Genomic DNA, 20153 nt, shown 5'->3' on the forward strand with positions numbered 1-20153 from the left:
CAAATACCACATGCTTTTGGTCCTGTGTGTAATCTAAAAGACAAAAGGGTCTAGAATTGTTGAAGAAAAGAAAGGAGTTCAAGGGAAGAAAGCCAGTTGGAAGAAGGGTTTGTAAATGATCAAAGTATGGTATAGGCTTGATCTACAAGTAGAAAGATAATGTGGGGAATTGCAGGAGTCTTTAGAAACCTCAAAGCCCACCACAATTGACTAACCTTCTCTTACAAGACCACACCTCATAATCCTTCCCAAATAATTCCACAAATCAGGGACTGAGAATTTAAACATACGGCCCTAGGGAAGCCAGTCCTATCCAAAACATCACGTTAGTCTATTGTTTACAAATGATGCTTCTTAATTTATTTAACTTTCAAAACTGAAGTTGATCTTTAGATTATTAAAAACATGTATTTAGGGTATAAGGTCTTTTGGTCCTATGTGTAATTCTATGTGTATTTTATTGCCTATGGTTCAGGCAATAAAATACTTGCTGTGTAATCATGATAAACTGAGTTCAAATCTCTAGTAGTCACCTTAAATTCAGTGTGTGGTGATGTGCGGCTGTAATCATAGCAATTAGGAGATAGGAGGATCTCTGAGGCTCACTAGCATGTAGTCTTTTCCAAAAATTCTGAGCCATAGGAACAAGTGACTGACTCTGTCCCCCCAAACAAGGTGGATAGCATCTGAGGAACCACACTCAAGACTGACATCCATATCTATATTATGGCCACACAGGCTTATGTTGTTTATTCCTTACAAGAATTTCATGTATTTTTTAAAATTACCTATAAAGCTGTGAATTTATTAAGATCACTGTATATAGTCTTCTATAGAAACGTAATGTGGCTAAAACCCTGCGTTTTTTCTAAGCCACATTTTTTGCACAAATTTAGAAATATAAAGTGGAAAATAAGGAGTTCTGCTATTTAAATTGTAAACAATTTTAGTTTATATGTGTTTCACAGGCCAGGGCAGTCGTGGCCCACGCCTTTAATCCCAGAATTCATAAGGTGGAGGCGGGCTGATCTTTGTAAGTTCAAGTCCAGTTTGGTTTACAGAGTGAGTTTCAGGACATCCAAGGTTATATAATAAGATCTTGTCAGAAAAAAAAAAAAACCAAAATAAAAAAGAAACACTTATTTAGCTGGTCAGTGGTGGCACATGCCTTTAACTCCAGCACTCATGAGGAAGAGGCAGACTCAGGTGGATTTCTATGAGTTTGTAGGTATTATGGTCTACAGACTGAATTCCAGCATAGCCAGGGCTACACAGAAAAATGTTATCTCAAAATATCAAACCAACCAACCAACCAACCAACCAAACAAACAAACAAACAAACAAGCAAAAAACAAAAAACCCCCAAACCATTACTATCCTCTTTCTTATCTAGGTAGAAAGAAAAATTGATAGGTTGGTAATAAGGCTAATCATGGAAAACAACTTGAGAATAAAAACTGAAAAACATGGCTGAGAGATGGACTAGCAGGTAAAGAAACCAGTTGTTAAACCAGACAGCCTAAGCTCAGCCCCTACCCTGCATGGTAGAAAGAGGCAATTTACTCCTGAAAATTGATGCAATGGTCAACTTCAAATGAAAGTCACTTGGAGTTCAGAAGTAAAGATATTTTTTTAAGCCCACGTTGAAGTGTACAAAGAACTAAATTTTCTATGTATTAACTATTATGTATTATTTAAACTGCTAATAAATTGATATTTATCTAGTAGAATTTCATAATGTAGTATGGATTTGTAGTATATATATTCACACTCAATAAATAAAGGAGAAAGTGATGGTAGTGGGGATTATGGTGATGATGGTGGTGATGGAAACAATGACTGTAGTGGTCATAGTCCTGGCGGAGGTATTAGTGTGGTACTGATAGTGTTGGTAGAATACCCTGGCACTAGCTTGTGGAAATCACAAATTTTAATTTCTTTATACATTTTCTGGACATCTTGCTAAAATGTTCTTGATAGTTTAATAGGCTTGACTGCTCTCTAAGCATTGTTATTGGTAACATTCCTAGGGAATATGGATGCTACTGGTTTGAAGAATGGACTTGGATCACTGTGGTGGTTTGAATAGGAATGGCCCCTAAAGACTCATGTGTTTGAATGTTTGGCCCATAGGGAGTGAAACTATTAGGGGTGTGGCCTTGTTGGAGTAAGTGTGGCCTTCTTGGAGGAAGTGTGTCATTATGGGGGTGGGCTTTATGCTCAAGTTATGCCCAGTGTGGCTGACAGTCTTCTGTTGTCTGTGGATCAAGATGTAGAACTCTCAGCTCTTTCTCTAGCTCCATGTTTGCCTATGGGTCACCATGCTTCTCACCATGACACTGATGGATTAAACCTCTTAAGCCATTCCCAATTAAATATTTTCCTTTATAAGAGTTTCCCTGGTCAATATGTTATTTTTTATAGAAATAAAAGACAACCAGCAATAATCCAAATATGTTAGAAAGTAATTTTAAATGCCACTAAGAAGGTCTATCAAATACAATAAACAAATTATTAAAATTTTGTGGTAGTCACACACTTTGGAAAGAATTGCTGCTCTGTAATTCTGTACTTTGACTGTGGACTATTAAATTTGGCTCAGTATCTTTGATCAAATATTCTATGGCTACCCCAGTGGTGGACAGAGACACAGATGTGGGTCCTTCATTTGAGAAATGTTCAATTTGTTTAAAATGACAAGGTATACATGAATAAAACATGTGCATTTCAATACAAAGATAAATCAAGTGCAGAAATATTCAGAATAAAAAAAATAGGTGATTTTATAGGCTCAAAGTAGGAGACAGATGCAGTTGAGCTGTCCATATGATTGTTGCATAAGGTATTTTCTGTTGCTATTTCTCCTAGCATGTCATTAAAACCAAGGATCTTACCAAACAGCCAAAATGCATAACTCTTCTTAAACAGTGGTAGGATTTAGGTTTGTCTGAAGATGTGTGAACTTGAAATTCTATGGGAAAATTTACCAAAGATTCTTGTTGAAATTGAGAAAGAATCAGTAGATAGAAGGAGACACTGCTCTGAGTCAGTGTAGGCACCACACTTGTCATCTGTAGAGTGGGGATGGTCAACGCATCAGTTGAGCGCTATGGTTTTATAAAGTTCTGAGTCACAAACCTATATGTTGGTAAGCTGGTCTTGATACACTGTGGAGAAGTGGTACAAGACATTACATATATACAAAGTGTTAGAAGCCATTAAATTACTTTATAAACCTTTACCCACCAAGTGCTCTGATCGTCAAGTAAAGTCACAGTGAAGAGGGCACTAAAGGAATATCTCAAAGTTTACAAGGAAAAGATATGATAAAAATATTTGTACCATGTTCAGTGTTCTTGGGTAAAGCCAGTTTGGCAGCAGCAGTTGCAGAGGCTCATGTGTCTTTTACAAGAGCAGAAACTCTTTCACACACTTTTACAAAGGCCCAAAGGCAAATACTGCTTTATCATTTCACAGAAATTAATTAGAGGAAGTGAGGAATGGAAGCAATTAGAGCAAAGTGCTATGCATTGTAAAATACCTTCCAATCATTGCATCTAATTAAAAAGAAGAAATCATGACTTCTAAAGGTCTTTAATTATTGTAAAAAAATTAATTAGTAGACATTCTCAGCTGGACATTTAGGATTATCTTTGTACTAAGTATCATTCAAGTAAGGAGCTGTGTAAAGCCAAAAATACGATGGATGGAATTACTGAGAATAGAAGTGGCTGAGAATGAGTGTCTACTGCTCTTGTTGAATATCAAAGAAAAGGTGCTAGCTTCTATGACTTATCGCGGTAGGCAATGGAGTCTTTTGGTAAATCAGCCAGACTTGTTTTCATGCTGGCTAGATATGGATTTTTTTCTTAAAGATTTAGATTTGTGAATTCATTTTCACTCAATAATATGAACCCAATTTAAGGTTTTCCAGTAGCTTGATGGTTATTATAAATATGTACTATTTTCCCCAATGATGGAATATAATCTGTTGTTCATTGCTGTATTTGATAATATGGTAGACATCAGTTTGTCCCTGGTAATTCAACTTTCCTCATCACATCCATTTTATTCTCAGGAAATATTTTTTGACTTTAGAATATTATAACATTTTTTTAATTATACAAGCAACACATACCCATCAAATTGATTAGAGAAGGTGGATTACATGTTTAAAATAACAAAGGAAATTACCTCATTTTCTTAATCATACAGCTGTGGCAAAACACAATGTTAATACAACTGCCACCAGGTACGTGCAGACCGATAAGCTGGATCATCCATGGATGTTTATTTGCATCTCACGTCTACCGGCCTCTCTTCATACGTTAAATCACCTCTAGAGTACTCACCATACCTATTATAATCCAAATGTCTTGTGAGACATCATCTGCATTGCATTATTTACAGGAATGAAAAACATTGTCTTACATGTTTATCACATACTCAGTAGCTTGTTGATTCCTCTCTGCCAATTTCCAACCTAAGGGGACGCAGCCTTGATTTACCCCTTAGGTGACTTGTCAGCAACCGTCTCACAGAGCATTCTTTTTTATCTCCCATCTGCAGTCCAGATTTATATCTAGCTCTATTTAACCCCATTCTTCAGATCTCCTTGGACACTAAACCTGATATGGATGTGAAGCTAGGAAATAGGGAAGCCACACTTCTAGGATTTGTTCTTCACTTCAAGTCTGTCTTTTAAGATAATAGCTCTCCATTAGTGATTAGTAGTAAATTCTATTGAACTTTGCTCCTCTGATTGTACTCATCCCAGGGGTCTCATAGGAACAGAATTAGATACCATACGTGGTATACCTTCCTTTCTGTGGAAGAAACCACTTCTTTTCATACTTTCACATTAGAGCCCATGAATTTCCAAATCTAGTTACAACAGACTGCTACCATGTCTTGTTCTGGTGGCTCATGGCATTCTTAGACTCAAAGTCAGAGACAAAACAGAGAAATGCTTGTGTTTTGGTACCCTGATCACATCTGTTTCAGCCTATGGTTATCTAACCATGGAGTTCAGCTTCGAGAAATCTGACATCTTTATATGATAACTGTGTGACATGAGATCTCATTGCACACAGTAATATGGTCATAAGAACTTCAAAGGCAATATTTTATATCTTTTTTGATGGTTCTAGAAACTCTGATAATTGGGAGGGTGATAAAAATATCCTGGTTAAGTGCACACTTACTCTCCAGGGCTGTAGGCTTGCCCCCTCAGCAAAGAAACCAATATAACTGATGAAGGAATTACATCATTATAGGATTTATGAAGTGTTAGGTCAAGAAGTCTGCTTCTCGAACATCATTTTGCTCTAGTAATTTGTTTATTATTTAGTTCATAACTAATGTTGATTTAAAAAAGAATTTGTGATTGAGTTTAAATGGTGTGGTTTTCTTTATGAAGATAGCCTCACTGGCAATTTAGTCTAAATTTGTTGGGTTAAAAAAAAAAGAAACAAATCTGTGGTTGACTTGAATCCATATTTTCTTCAAATGTTTCCTGTTTTATTGAAAGGAATATGGAAAGTGCCAAGTTAATTTGGAAGGCTTCACTAGCTCAATTGAAAAAAACTTAGGGGGAGAGACACTTCAATGGACAACTTGAATCATACAATTCAAGAGCTAGGATTATGTATGAGTCATACTTTCAAGGATAATTCAATAAAGGAAAAGGAGAGATGTCTACCAGAGGGGATGGCATTGAGAAGTCAGCTCTTTTTCCCCTCAAAGAAATTCGGATGGCTTCTAGATGGGGCCCAAGAGGTGGCACTGATGACTTCAGCGAGACAAGTAAACAGAGGCATTAGATAATTTTATAGTATTTTTGTTTACTCGGTTCATTAATTACAAATATGGGAATGGGATGGAGTGGGATTAGGGAAAGATTGGAATTTTGAACCTGGGAATTTGAAGGTTACTTGCAGAAAAGTAAGGGTTAAATTGGATGAAACCAGACACAGTTTCTTGCTATCCTGGGCCTTTCATTTTCCTCCTTGAAATAAGAGTCTACTTTGCGTACTCTCAAAAGCCAAACCAAACCAAATCATATTTATCACATATATATTGTGGAAATGGGGACTGAGACACATTAGATCAGAAGAAATAAAAATCTATCCCCCTCCATATACCTATGAGGGTCCTACATGTTTATACAATTTTATTATTTTATTTCATTCATTCATTTTGTTTTTGAGACAGAGACTTATGTAGCTCAGGTTAGCTTCAACGTTACTAGATAGCCAAGAATGACCTTGAAAGCTTCATCCTCCTGAGTGCTGATAGTATAGGTGAGTACCACCACATCCTTCCTGTTCATGCTTTCAGATGGCTCAAAGACTAAATTTGCTTGAAGCAAATATTGTACACCAGTTCAAGTACATTAGGAGGTAACAGTTAACCATATCCAATTAACTTGGACATGATCAAAAAGAAATTTATACCTAGTAGCTGGATTGGCGTTTGCTCCTACATCCTCAGTGTCAGCAATGAAAGTGTTGTGCTTATGACTACCTTTATCTCTGTGCTGTCAAGTGTCTCCTGTCCTTTAAAAAAAAATCTTTGGCTGAACCCATAACTTTCCCCTGTAAATGATCAAAGAACACCAGGAATATACTGGCAATCGAAAAACTGTAATTACTATTTGGCATTGCATGAAAGAGAATAAGTATTCAGCATGAGATCTTGGCAATGTCTCAATCAGAAGGAAGATATCAGAATTAACTTGCTACAGGATTTGGGCCATGTCAGATGGTGTTTTGCAGAGTTTATGATTTTGGATTTTAAAGCTTTTTGCTGTACTGGGCACTATCAGTAGGTGAAGATTGTTTAGGAGTGGGTATTATCGTAGTCTGTGTTAATATGTCATAAAGGTACCATGGACCATGCAATTTAGGATGAGCAGAACTTATGTGGCTTATGATTGTGGAGAGACTGAGGGAAAATCTCTGGTAAGACTCTTCTTGCATCAGCCATTGCAGAAGGCAGAAGATCACAAGTATGAAAGCAAGTGCCAGTGTCAGATTGGCTGCAATAACTCATTTTACACTCAGTATTAGCCCACTCATGAACATGGAGATCTCAAGTCCTTCTATGAGGGTGCATATGGCACTGTTGAATTCAAGACTCAGTTTCCAATCTTTGTTTGTAGTGGTAACAGTCTATCTTTCTGGAGGGTGTGCTGGTGTGAGCAGATGTAAAGCTGTCACAGGCAAAGAAACAGCAGTTTAGCCATGAGGGAGGATCCTTTTGACTTCATGGTTTGCATGGTGACTTTGTTTTTGGTCTGTTCTTAGAAAAATAAAGGAGGCTTGTTACTCTTATCAAAGTGGTGGGACAGTCTTGTCCAATGTTGATGTCCCATGAAAGTACATGTGATGGGAGAACAGCTGTTCTTGGTTATGAGATGCAGCCCAGCCATAGCAATTCCAAATAATCTGGCAGTGCTAGGGTGGCTCATGGTAGAGAGTTACTCCTTTTCTCTGTGCATTCGCTACATTTATTAGGTATCAAGTCTAGCCCAAGCAGTTTATCTCCTGACCTTTGTAGTTTAAATCTGATTTGTTGTTTGAGGACCTACTGTGCAGCCCTGCTAACCTTCATGCTGTTGTTCCCTGAGGAATATTTACCAATTCATCTGAAACCTCATGGAGCTTTGTCAAGATTAGTTCAAACCTTGTGTTAATCTAATTTTAAAGTTAACTTGACACACAAACTGAGTTTTCTGAAAAGAGGGGCACTCAATTGAGAAGATGTCTCATAAGATTTGGCTATAAAACATTTTTTTTTTAATTAAGTGATCAATGGGAGAAGGACCAGCCTATTGTGGGTAGGTCCACTCTGAGCTGCTGATCCTGAATTCTATAAGGAAGCAGGGAGAACAAGCCGTGGGGGAGGAAGTCTCTCTATGGCCTTTGCAATATCTCCTGCCTCCAGGTTGCAGCCCCATTTGAGTTCCTGTTCTGCCTTTCTTCAATAATGGACTATGATATGGAAGTATAAGTCAAATAAACCCTTTCCTTCAAAACTTCTTTTTGGATATAGTATTTCATCATAGCAATAGCAAGCTTATGACAGTTCCCCAAGGCCAAGGATTACATTCCTTGCAAGCCTTTTCACCAACTCTCAACTATTTACCTCCAGCAACTGACCTTGTAAACTATGACTATGCTTATGTATATTGTCATTTCTCTTAGATTCTCTTCTGCCCTGTCTAGATGTGGCCTAGACCAATTAGACAATATTTTGCTTAAGTACAAATACAATGAGAGCCTTAAGTGGCTTTCTTCTTTCCTTAGTCTCATCTCAGATACAGCGCATGGTACCATTAAGGACAAGGGTAGCCCCTGGTTTTCCCATACGTAAGGAAAGGAAACAAGCAATACCTCCTGGCAGGCTTGTGTGTGATGGGTGTTTATGCAGTCAAATGCTTATATGGATGGTGGAAGTATTTGTGGGATCATCACTGAAGCAGGGGCTGTTAAAGACTTCTTGGTGGATGCTTAGTAAGTCCTTGGGCTGATGCTCATCTAGATTTCTGGAAACTAGCATCAGAATCAATGCTCTTTATTCATTCTATTTATTTCATGTTCATCTAGGAATGATTGCTATCAATTCTAGAACAATGAATGAAATGATCAGAAATGTATTATATAGGAATCAAACTAAAGTTCTAAATTTCTTTAATTATTTAACTATATATATATGTTATATATGTAACATATATATATATGTTACACACACATACAAACACACACACACACACACACACATGATTTCTATGCTGAGTACATATATTATCCCCAAATTTACAAAGTTTGTCTAATAGGGTTAGAATTGAATCAAGATCACCCAGTCTTTGGCTGTTGCCTACCTCATATGCAGCACTGAGGAAGATTTGAGTTGATGTTTAGAAAAAGCATGCAGTGACTGGTGAGTAAAATCTAGCGGGCTTATAGAGGACAGAGAAGGACAGAGCTTATGTATACTCATGAGAATATTATATGCTACAGAAAGTGATAAACTATTAAGGAACATTTTATAGAATTTGCATTTCTATTCATTCAATTTAAAATTATCTTCCAACCAATGACAAGAGAAATGAGTCAAGCATGAAGGACAAGGCCCAGTCTAATCAACAGTCATTGATTAAAATGATAATAGAGAAATAATACCGCAAATAAAGTTACAACTAGAAATGTTCAAGTACAACTTTAGTTATAAGGTTCAGAACACTTTTAAATTTAAATTTTATTATATCCACACCCTTGTGAATATTCTACAGTGTTTATACTTTAATGAGTGAATTGTCCAACACAGAAACTATGATTTAATATAGCTGTTTCTATTTTAAAATGTTTGGCTTTATTTTGTTTTATCATTAGTGTGCTTGGATGCAAGCATGTGTATGTGCATGTATATATGTGTGTGCATGTGCATGTGCGTGTGTGTGTGTGTGTGTGTGTGTGATGTGAGTGGAGAGCACACATGCCATGACACACCTTTGGAGGTATAGGACAACCTAAAGAGTCAAGTTCTTCCTTCTACCTTTATGTGGGTTACAAGGATACAATCCGGGTCTGCAGCTCTGCATCCTTGTTTGGCAAGCTTTTTGTTTTGTTTTTGTTTTCTTTCTTCTTCCCCCACCCCCCTTTTAATCTGATGATCTAAGTTGCTGGACTTTAGAAGTTCTTAATTACAAAATATGATTGACTTATTCAAAGGGTTTAAACAGATAAGTTTAGAACATAGACTTCCAATAGGCTTTAAATTTTATTAGGTTCCTTTTAACAGTGACTAAAATGCTTAAGTCTGACTAAACTGAGAATCCATTCACTAAGCAGAAGTATTGAAAGGCATTCATGAAGAAATAGATTAGGGAATCCAGGAATTTAAGTGGTGTACACAATAAAACCTGCTAGAAAAAAATATAACAAACAAAAGTCCCTCCCTTGTCAGGAGTAGAGATTACCAATGCAATAGGCACCAGAACAAAACTATTGGAGATCTTAAAGCAATCAACACAGAAAGAGAAGGAATGAACTGATTTTCCTTAGCACCTACATCCAAGCAATTTTGACATTATTTTCTTGTCTTATTGGTCAATGAAGAACATTCAATATATTCAGGAAATGATATTTTCTATGCACTTAGGTTTTTTTTTTTGTTTGAAGTACATCAAAAGCATTATTGGTATTTGAACTATGTTAACTGACAAATGAGTAGAAACCATTCTCATTAGCCCTTGGAATTAAACCATCCACCATTCTGATCCAGTAATGTAACTGAAAATAGGGAACAGGTATCAAGACTGTTGTAAGAAGACGAGACATGAAGTGTAGCAGGAATGGCAGGGCTGCCTCTATGTAAACACTGGGAGCCATGCAACTGCAAAAGCATTGCATGCAGGAGGACCTAATTGAGGACTGCCTGAGACAGCAAAAATTGCTGGTGCAAATAATGCCAGCCAATCAGGAACTACTGTTTAGAATAGATATTTTCTTGGAACCAATGGGGGCGTGGGTGGAGGATATTAAAGGAGCTTGCAGCAGTGCACAGATGAGCTTGCTGCAGCATTTCTCACCTGCTTCCTGAGTATGTAGGGTTGGGCAGAGAGCTGTCCAGGGTATAGGCAACAAGGAAGAGTGTACAGAACACTGTTTACGTCATGAGAAGACTGATATAAAATGAAATTTCATAGTGTATTGGTTACTTCCCAGAAATAACTTCAATTTAAATTACAGCAAACAAACCTCCAAAACTATGTTTTTAATCCCAAAAGTTAGCATATGTAGATTATTGAGCAATACTGCAATATTTTATATTTGAAAACTTGCACTTAATCAGCCTTCTCTGTGTAGGTGAGGATATGAATGAATCAATGTTCTCATTATTTGTATATTCCAGGTTCCTGGGAACATGCTCGGTCATTCCCAAGTCCACAAACTTATAGATTTAGGTCTCTGGTTTTCATGAAGTGAGTAACTGAGTAAAATACTGAACAGAAATTTGCTTTATTTTTCTTCCAGTAAGTATCATTAGAAATTAGGAAAAGGTCACTATATTAATAAAGTACATGTGATCTGGAGCCAAGTGGACTTGAATTTTTATCCATATAATATCAACATTCAGCTGTGCAATCTAGAGAAATCTCATAAATACTGAACAGCTCAGATTTAAAATCCATTCAGAGTAATTCCATTATTCAAAAATAGAATCCTTGTGGGAGATAATTACAATCATATCTAGAAGAGAGCAAGCACAGTCTGGGGTACATGGCAAATGCACAAAAATATTGGAAACCCTACTAAACTATCAAATACTTAGCTTTCCTTCATTCTGGTAAAGTAATAGAGTATAGCTTATAGAAAAGCAAACTTTTTGAACTGTATAATTTCTAGTTTTCAGCTCATAATAAATTCTTCACCTGTATTTTAATTGGATAAGGTTAAGCATACACTAAGTTATCAGGAAAGTGAAGAACAAAATTATGTGATACTATCCCATATAAGGATGTTAAGATAGCTTAAATTAAAAAGACAAGTGATGCAGAGAAATTAGAACAACCCACACACACTCCACTGGAATGGAAGTGATGTAGCTACTTTGGAAAACAGTTCATCAGTACTGCAAAAGGTTCAACACTGTATTACCACATGTCCTAAAAATTTATATGCAAGACAAGAGGAACACATAAGCTCACAGACTTACACACAAATGTCCATAGCAACACTATTTACCATAACTGAAATATGGATACAACTCAAATTTTTATTAAACAGTAGATTCATAAACACTGTCAACAAGTGCTCCTATGCTGCAGAATATTCTCCAATAATGAAACAAAACAATATACAGTACAAATGGTACTAAAAACACTGCAAGTATGAGAAGCTAGATCACATATTGAATAATTCCATTTATATTAAATTTTCAGAATAGGCCAATGAGCAGAGATAGAAAATAGATTAGTGTTTGCCTAGGGCTATGGGGTTGAGTTGGGAATGATGAGGGGTGACTGCTAATAAGCAAGATGTTTCTTCCTGGAATGATGAAAATGTTCTGAAATGGTAATTGCTGCACAATTCTGTGAACAAGTAAAAAGGAAAACCCATGCAATTATACATTAAAAGTAACAGCAAAATTAACAATATCATGAATTCTCATTATACATGAATATATAGTAAATAATCCTAGCAATATTTCTGCCACAAGCTGTTGCTGACACCAGGAATTAAAGGATACTTAATGAGTACACACAAATACAGCATTTTGTCTTTCAATGCAACTAGGCCTGCTATGGTTACTGTGTAAAGTATATGCAAATACCACGCCTCTTTAAGGGTAATTAGCATCTCTTTGGGGGTTGTCATATTTGATATACTATAAAATTTATTTTTTTTCCGGACATTGAAACCAAATGAACCATCTTTGAACTCTCAAGTAATTGGAGAAGATTCTGTAAATAGAGGTTTCTCATTGGTATCATGGGGCTTCATTTATCATCTAACACCACATAATGCTAGCTAGCGTCGCAACTAGTGTGTGCCTTGGCATTAGGAGGCAACATGAAGGCAATGTTTTTCCGACTATCATGGGATTAAATCTACTTCTGAAATGGCCAATCCCTTCTGCATGAAAGGGTCATAGTCAAGTGGACAGACATCACTATCTCTTCTACAAGAAGACACATAAAATAATACCTCTATTTTGTAAGGGTCAGATCTAAGACCTTCAAGGACATAAATCTACAGAATCTTAAGACCCTTATATAAAGTGGTATAAGATCTTTCCTAGGACCTATATCATTCGCCTGTGTACTTTAAATCCACTGTATATCTAGCTCATCTTTGGAGTTAAAACTTGGATGTTGCAAAAGACTGTGCCTATGGCCTATCTACTTCCTCTATAGAATAATTACTTTCTTCTTTACCAGGATTGTTTCTGAACTTCAGTATTCACTTTAACGACAAGTCACAGCTAGAAGTTTAAGTAAACATAGTAACTCATCACACTAGTTAAAGGAGAAAGAGGCAATTTATACCAGTTTTGTGCAGTCAGCTTTCTTGATAGTTACTCTTGTTGTGAGATATGCATAAAAGTGTGGGTCCTCCTTCCCCAAATGTTAACCTGGGCTTTGTTTGAATGAAAAAGTGGACCTCAGTGTCCATGAAAAGTGTTCATGAAATAAGTTTTATTTCATAGACCTAAGACTATCCTGGCTATATTTATAAAAAATAATCATTTACTTCTAGTAGATTATTTATATGTACATATAGTCTGTCTGTATGCCTATCACTCTTGTCCTTTATTCTTGACAAAGTGACTGATTAGATGGATTTCCATTTCTATACCTTTCATTTATCTTCAACGTCTCTCATAAATGTTGAATTAAGCAGGTTTTATGGGACTTATCATAAATTGTAGTTTTCATTGAAACTGACTGTGACAGAGTAGATTTCTATACTTTCAGCTTCAATAACAGTGACCCAGAATTTCTGGGCATTAAATAGAAAGGTTTTCATACCATAAAATCATGTATCAGTCCTGAAAGTACAACTATTTGTGTGTTTTCCCATATGCCTTTCAAATTCGTTAGAACTTAGGAAACTCAAGGGTAATACTAGAAAACAAATCATTACTTATAAATACGAACTAGGAGGGATACATATTTTTTCCTGCTATAGAAATAAAACTACATTGCTTTTCAAATGACATTTTTCATAAGGTACTTTTGAATGTGTTTTTGGGGGCAATTTTAATATGAGTATATCATTTCCTTCCTTCCACTTTCTTCCCCCAAACTGGACCATGTATCACCATCCCCTTTGCTCTCTCCTTCAAATGTATGGCCTTTAAAAAAATTAGCTGTTGATTTATAAAATTGCTGCTGCTGCTGTGTGTTATATGAGTAAATATATATTCCTAATTATATAAATACAACCTGTTTACCAACATGGCTACTAAAGATAGTTTTGGCAGTTAATATTTGTTGGACACTCATCATAGGTCAGCTAGTTCATGTTTCAAGTTATTTTGCACTTAGAGTGAATATAAGGGCTAAGTGCTAATCACTGCCAGTATTTAGATAAATTCATGTGGAATAAACTTTTCCATATAAAATAAACCACAATATGTAATACAGCTGAAAGAACTATTCAAGTTTGTGTATGGTAGGAGGGGATCTCCCATAGGATTGTGTGCTGGAAATTTGGTATCAACTGAGCTAAGGTTGGGAACAGGTGGAATATTTAAGTGAGATCTAATGGCAGGCATTATTAAGCCATTGAGGCACAAATCTGTATTGTATTAACAAATGAAGATGGAGAAATTGGATATTTTTATACGGAAGATTCAAAGTAGATTGTTCTTTTCCCTTCTTTCTGCCAGTACAGAAATGAATTCAAAGTGGATCAGATACCATTTATATATAACATTATATAACAATAATTTATATATTCATTATATAACATTTGAAACTTTGAAGCTACCTGACTACTTTGTTGTTGTCTTCACAATAGCCAGGAAGGAGAAGCAGCTTAGATACCTATCAGCTCATGAATGGATAATAAAAATGTGATACATTGTATAATATATTTATAAAACAAAATATTATTCAGCTTTTAAAAGAATAAAATTCACATGTAAATGGATGGAGCTGGAAACAATCCTGAGATGAAATCCTGAGATGAGAGAGTCATAAATGTCAAGCAAGTCATGTTTTATCTTTTTTATAGATCTCAGTTTTGAATCTTTGGATATCTTTGCTTTATTTGAAATACTGACAGAGGCTAGGAAAGTAGTAAGTGGCCATGGGGTATGAGGGAATCCTACAACATATAGGAGACAGAATACAGTGACAGAAAAAGGAAAGAGAAGTAATGGAAAAGGAAGGAATAAATGGAGTAGGAGATGGATAGGAGGGCATGTAAGGGAAGAAACAATGGAGAGGGATAATTAACCCAAGAGATATTTTGAGAAAGTAGCATAGAAATCTTCTACTGTAGAAGCTTTCTAACATACATACATATACACATATAACAAGAAATTAGAGATAGTTAACTTACAATGTTGGGCAATACCCCAACTAGACATCTCATGCTAACAGATTAAAAACTCTAGTACTACAAATTGGTTACCTTTTTTTGAGCTGTTGGCTGGAGGGCTTTTATAGGTACTCAAACATATTATTGACAGTGTTCTTGATTACCTTCCAGAACTTGAAAACAAGGCTCTATTGATAAAGATATCACATACTTGAATCATGAACCATGGAAAAATCAAGTATGTACTGATCTGGAAGCTTCATTTCCATTGGCTAGTCTTATAGTGATGGAAAGTGTTAGATCTACTACCAGAAGAAAAAAGAAAACTCCAATCTTACCTGCTTATAAACTCTGGAAGATATAATGATGATTGACCTGGAAAACGATGCACACCAATGCAATAATAGCAGGAACATTCTAGGGGTCACTAAGCATTTTGTGATTGGACTTAAGTCCCTACCCACAAAATGAAATCCGTACTTGGATTGATAATCTACTATTACTCTGCTAAATGAACACAATGTTAAAATGACTCTTACTGACTTATTGTTATACCCATAGAGTAGCATATTTCTCAACCATCATCAGAGAGACTTCTTTTTTATTAGATGACAGTTTACACACAGATTCTCAACTAGTCAGCATGCAGAGGATAGGAGACTACTGGGTGCTTAGCTCACAGTAGTGGGATATCTGTAGTTCACCCCTCCTTTCACAAGGCTCAGGGATCTTCATGGAAGAATAGAAGAGTCTAAGAGCCAGAGGTGGTGGATCACTACAAGGAGACATTGTTTGCCAGACAAAACAAGGCCATTCAATACATGAACTCACTATGACGTGACAGCATACATAAGATCTGCTCAAGCTCAAGGCAGAAAAGTTCCAGAGTGAAGACAGGAAGGTTGACACAAAGTCTCACCCCTAGATAAGGAGTTTGATAGCTGCTGGAAAAGGAATAGTCTGGATTTCTCTTTGTTTTTATTTTTGAGTTTTGTTTTTAAATGTTGACTATATTCAAGGGCAAGTCCTGCTTACAAGAATTTTTGGGTAACATAAGCTTGACTCGAGAGATAACAAAGATAACAAAAAGGGACAGGAAGTTAAGTGGTAGGGCAATGGGTATAGATCTCTGGAGATTTGGGGATGGGGGGAGTAAGTATGATCAACACACTGTGTGAGCCTCTCAAGGAATAAAATACTTTAAAAAGAATTGATAAGTGAATTAAATACTATGAATTTGAGAGGGAGTAGATGGAGATATGGGAGGGGTTGTAGGGAAGAAAAGGAAGAGAAACACACACACACACACACATATATCAGCCAATTTATAGAGAAAGAAAACAACTGAGTGAAGAGATAACCTATAGAATGTAGAGAGTTGTCAGCTACCCACTTGACAGAGTATCAATATGTGCAATATTTAGACAATTTAAAAAAATTAAACAAATAAAAAATAATATTGTTAAATGGCTAAATGAACTAACTAGAAAGTTCTCTGAAGAAAAATGAAACAAACCAAAAAGACAAATACATATACAAAATGTGCTCAATGTCTTAATCTTTAAGGGGATATGAAAATTAAAACCACATTGAGATTCCATCTAAAATTGATCAGAATGGCTGATATCAAGAAAAGAAATAACAAGCCAGGCATGGTGGCACACACCTTTAATCCCAGTACTTGGGAGGGAGAAGCAGGCAGATCTCTGAGTTCAAGGCCAACTTGGTCTACAGAGTGAGTTCCAGGACAGAGTAAGGATGTGGGGTATATACAATATACAAACACTGTTGTGTATTGTTGGTAAGATTGCAAGTTTACTATACCCATTATGGGAACTTGCATGTATAGCCAGACAACACCTAAAAATAGAGCTATAATATGACTTAGCCATATCACTCCTATGTATTCACAAAGGAATCTAAGTTTAGTGATATCTGTGTATCTATAGTTATTAAATGCTATTCAAGACATTCAAGCCAGTACTGATACTGATACTGGAGTATCAGTCCAGTTACCTATCAAAGGACTAACAGGTAAATAAAATGAGTCAGATACACAGTGTACAGTATTACTGAGATTAAAAGAATAAAATTATGCTATCTTCAGGCAGAAAATGGGACTGGAGACCCTCATGTTTAGTAAAATATGCAACTCAGAATGACAAATATCACGTTTTCATTCATAGACATAGTTGAGATTTTTAAAAAGATATCAAGTAGAAGGGGGACTAATTGGGAAGAGGATGGGACCAAGTGAGTGGGAAACAGAGATAAGAGAGTTTAATACAAAAATATTAAGATGCCACATGCTTATAATATCACGATGAAGCCCATAATTTTGTGCAATGCATATACACTGAAGAATGTAGGAAGTTTGATGACTATTGATTGGACAAGGGATTTAGTTTGTAGAACACACAAAGAGTTTTAAAAACTGAACATAATAAGAAAATCAGTCACTAAATGGACAAATGAACTAAGTAGAACGTTTCCAAAAGAAGTACAATAACCAATAAAATCATGAAAAAACATGTTCAATGTCTTTAGCCATTAGGGACATAAAATATATAAAAAGGGAAAGTGATCAGATGATTGGTCAATTAACATTATGTATATATAGATGCATAATATGTATGTATGAAATATACATATGTATACATGCTGCTGCACATAGTAATATAACATTTATTTGATTGTGGAAAATCAAAAAATAGACTTGGCATTCATATTATTCATTACTACCACTAACATAACTTGCTTTACCGCCTCAAAATTTCTATATTTATTATAGATTATCTAATTTGTGAATTGGTTTTATTGATAGAAATGGCATCAAGAAGTGCAGAGGGGGAAAAAATTAAAGATGTCTCCAAAGGCTAGAAACTAGCTCATTATTTGCTGTGATTGGGTAACTGGGCTTTGGGCCTGGACATAACACACATGGCTATGTTTTTCTTCATCTCTCATGCTCACTGACCAATCTGTAAGTAGAGAATTATTTCCAAGTGTTTTGAGGATTCAAGACTTTCAGAGCAGCCCCATACTAAGATGTGAAAGATGTGATTTGCGAAGAAAGTTATTGTCATCAGTTTGATATGTGTGTCTTTGAACCATATGAAACAACACTACATTTACCCTCATATTTGTAGATCAGGAAGCTATCTTTCATGTGGCAGGTAGAGGATCATGTGTCCCACTCAGGATTTAACCTGTTGATTACAGCAACATAGCTGAGTTCAGTGCTGAGCACCAGTGAGAATATTATCCAGGAGGCCTTTAGCATTGTGGAAGGTTTGAAAGCAGGACCCTTTCCAGGATTCAAGGATGCTGAGCATGCTTTGGCAAATGCATTCTGGAAATGCTTGACTGAATTGCCGAAAATGTTCTGTTCCCTACTTTACTATTTTCTGTGTCTGACAGCTGGGGTCCTCATTATGGGATTGTTAATACTTCACTGAGCCTGGCAAAGTGCTGCTCCCCTGCAGGATGGAGACCATTCAAAGCTTTGCCATTATCTGTATGGAGTATAGCTAGCTATGTCTCCATCTTCTTTTGCTTATTTAATCAGTAGTGAACAATTGCCCCATAGAGACCTGGTCTTATCTATTTGGGCATGCCAGGCCTCGCCAGTGCCATGCAAAGTTAGCTGACACTAGTAGGGAAAAATAATGTATGGTCCTCCATGTGACAGGACAGAAGCAACACTCTGTGGGCATCTGTGGGTAATGTGGTCCTTCACATGTGTCTTCAAAGAGCAGAATTATCCATTCTCCATGCTGGCAGACCTTCTAGAATCCTGGAAGCATCATTACTCTCCCCTCTTTTTTTCCATTACTACTGAACTAATTCGGTATTTTCATGAAGACAGTGAGGGTTTTTCCCTAGGAGAACATAAGAGGTCTAATGTATGTCAGCCCTATTTCTTATAGATGCCTTCCTAAACAATCTAATTAAATGGCTGGAAAAAGGAGAACAAGGTGGTGGCTACATTCCAATTCCAGAGGCAGGGTAACACTTGTGCTGCCCACTGTTTTAGAAGTCAGTTGCCTGCTCTATAAGCAAAGAAGTATATTTCTACTCTTTAAGCCTTATTTATTTTTTTAATGATCACAGCACACTTATAGCTATTTGTTGGGTTTAATTTGACATTTTGATGTACCTATAATTATTGAGTTGGAATATTTAGCAAATATACCACTTAGTGCCCATACTACTCTTTGTGGCAATAATTCTAAATCTACTCTTTTAGCTTTTATGCAATATTCAATACCATGGAGTGGGCGTGAGCTTAAAGCTGTAGTTCTCAACCTTCCTAATGCTGCAACAGTTTAATACAATTCTATTCTTCATGTTGGCGTGACTCCCAATTATAAAATTATTTTTGCTGCTATTTCATATTGGTAATTTAGTAACTGTTACGAACTGTAATATAACTGTTTGTGTTTTCTTGATGCTCTTAAATGACCCTTGTGAAAGGGTCATTTGACCCCCACAAAGGGCTCTTGACCTACAGATTGAGAACCTCTGGCTTTAAAGTAGGTGAGAAGTAGACCTAACAAGAAGGGTCAGGGACATGGGGGACATTAGAGGAATAAGAATGGATTTGAGAGATTATTAGAGAAAAACATAGACTTTAAGTGATGGGTAGTGTTGGTATGTGGCATCGTACACGAGGAGAGCCATGAAGGCTGAATGTATAGTGAAAACATGCACTTGTACAGGAAATCCTAGTGATAATCAGCATGCCTGGGAAGATAAAGTGAAAAGGTACTGTCTTAGGTAGGGTTTCTACTGCTATGAAGCGACACAAGGACCAAAGCAACTCTCATGAAGACAACATTTAATTGGGGCTGGCTTACAGTTTCAGAAGTTGAATCCATTATCATCATGGTGGGAAGCATGGCAGCATCCAAGTGGACCTGGTGCTGGAGAAGGAACTGAGAGTTCTGCATCTTGATCTGGAGGTAGGCAGGAAAAGATTGTCTTCTAAGCACCTAGCAGAAGGGTCTCAAAGCCCATCCCCACAGTGATTCACTTCCTCCAACAAGGGCACATCCATTCCAACAAGGCTACATCTCCTAATAGTGCCACACCCTG

The sequence above is a fragment of the Grammomys surdaster genome, unplaced genomic scaffold, assembly GCF_004785775.1.
Source record: "Grammomys surdaster isolate TR1022 unplaced genomic scaffold, NIH_TR_1.0 220, whole genome shotgun sequence".
Taxonomy (NCBI): domain Eukaryota; kingdom Metazoa; phylum Chordata; class Mammalia; order Rodentia; family Muridae; genus Grammomys; species Grammomys surdaster.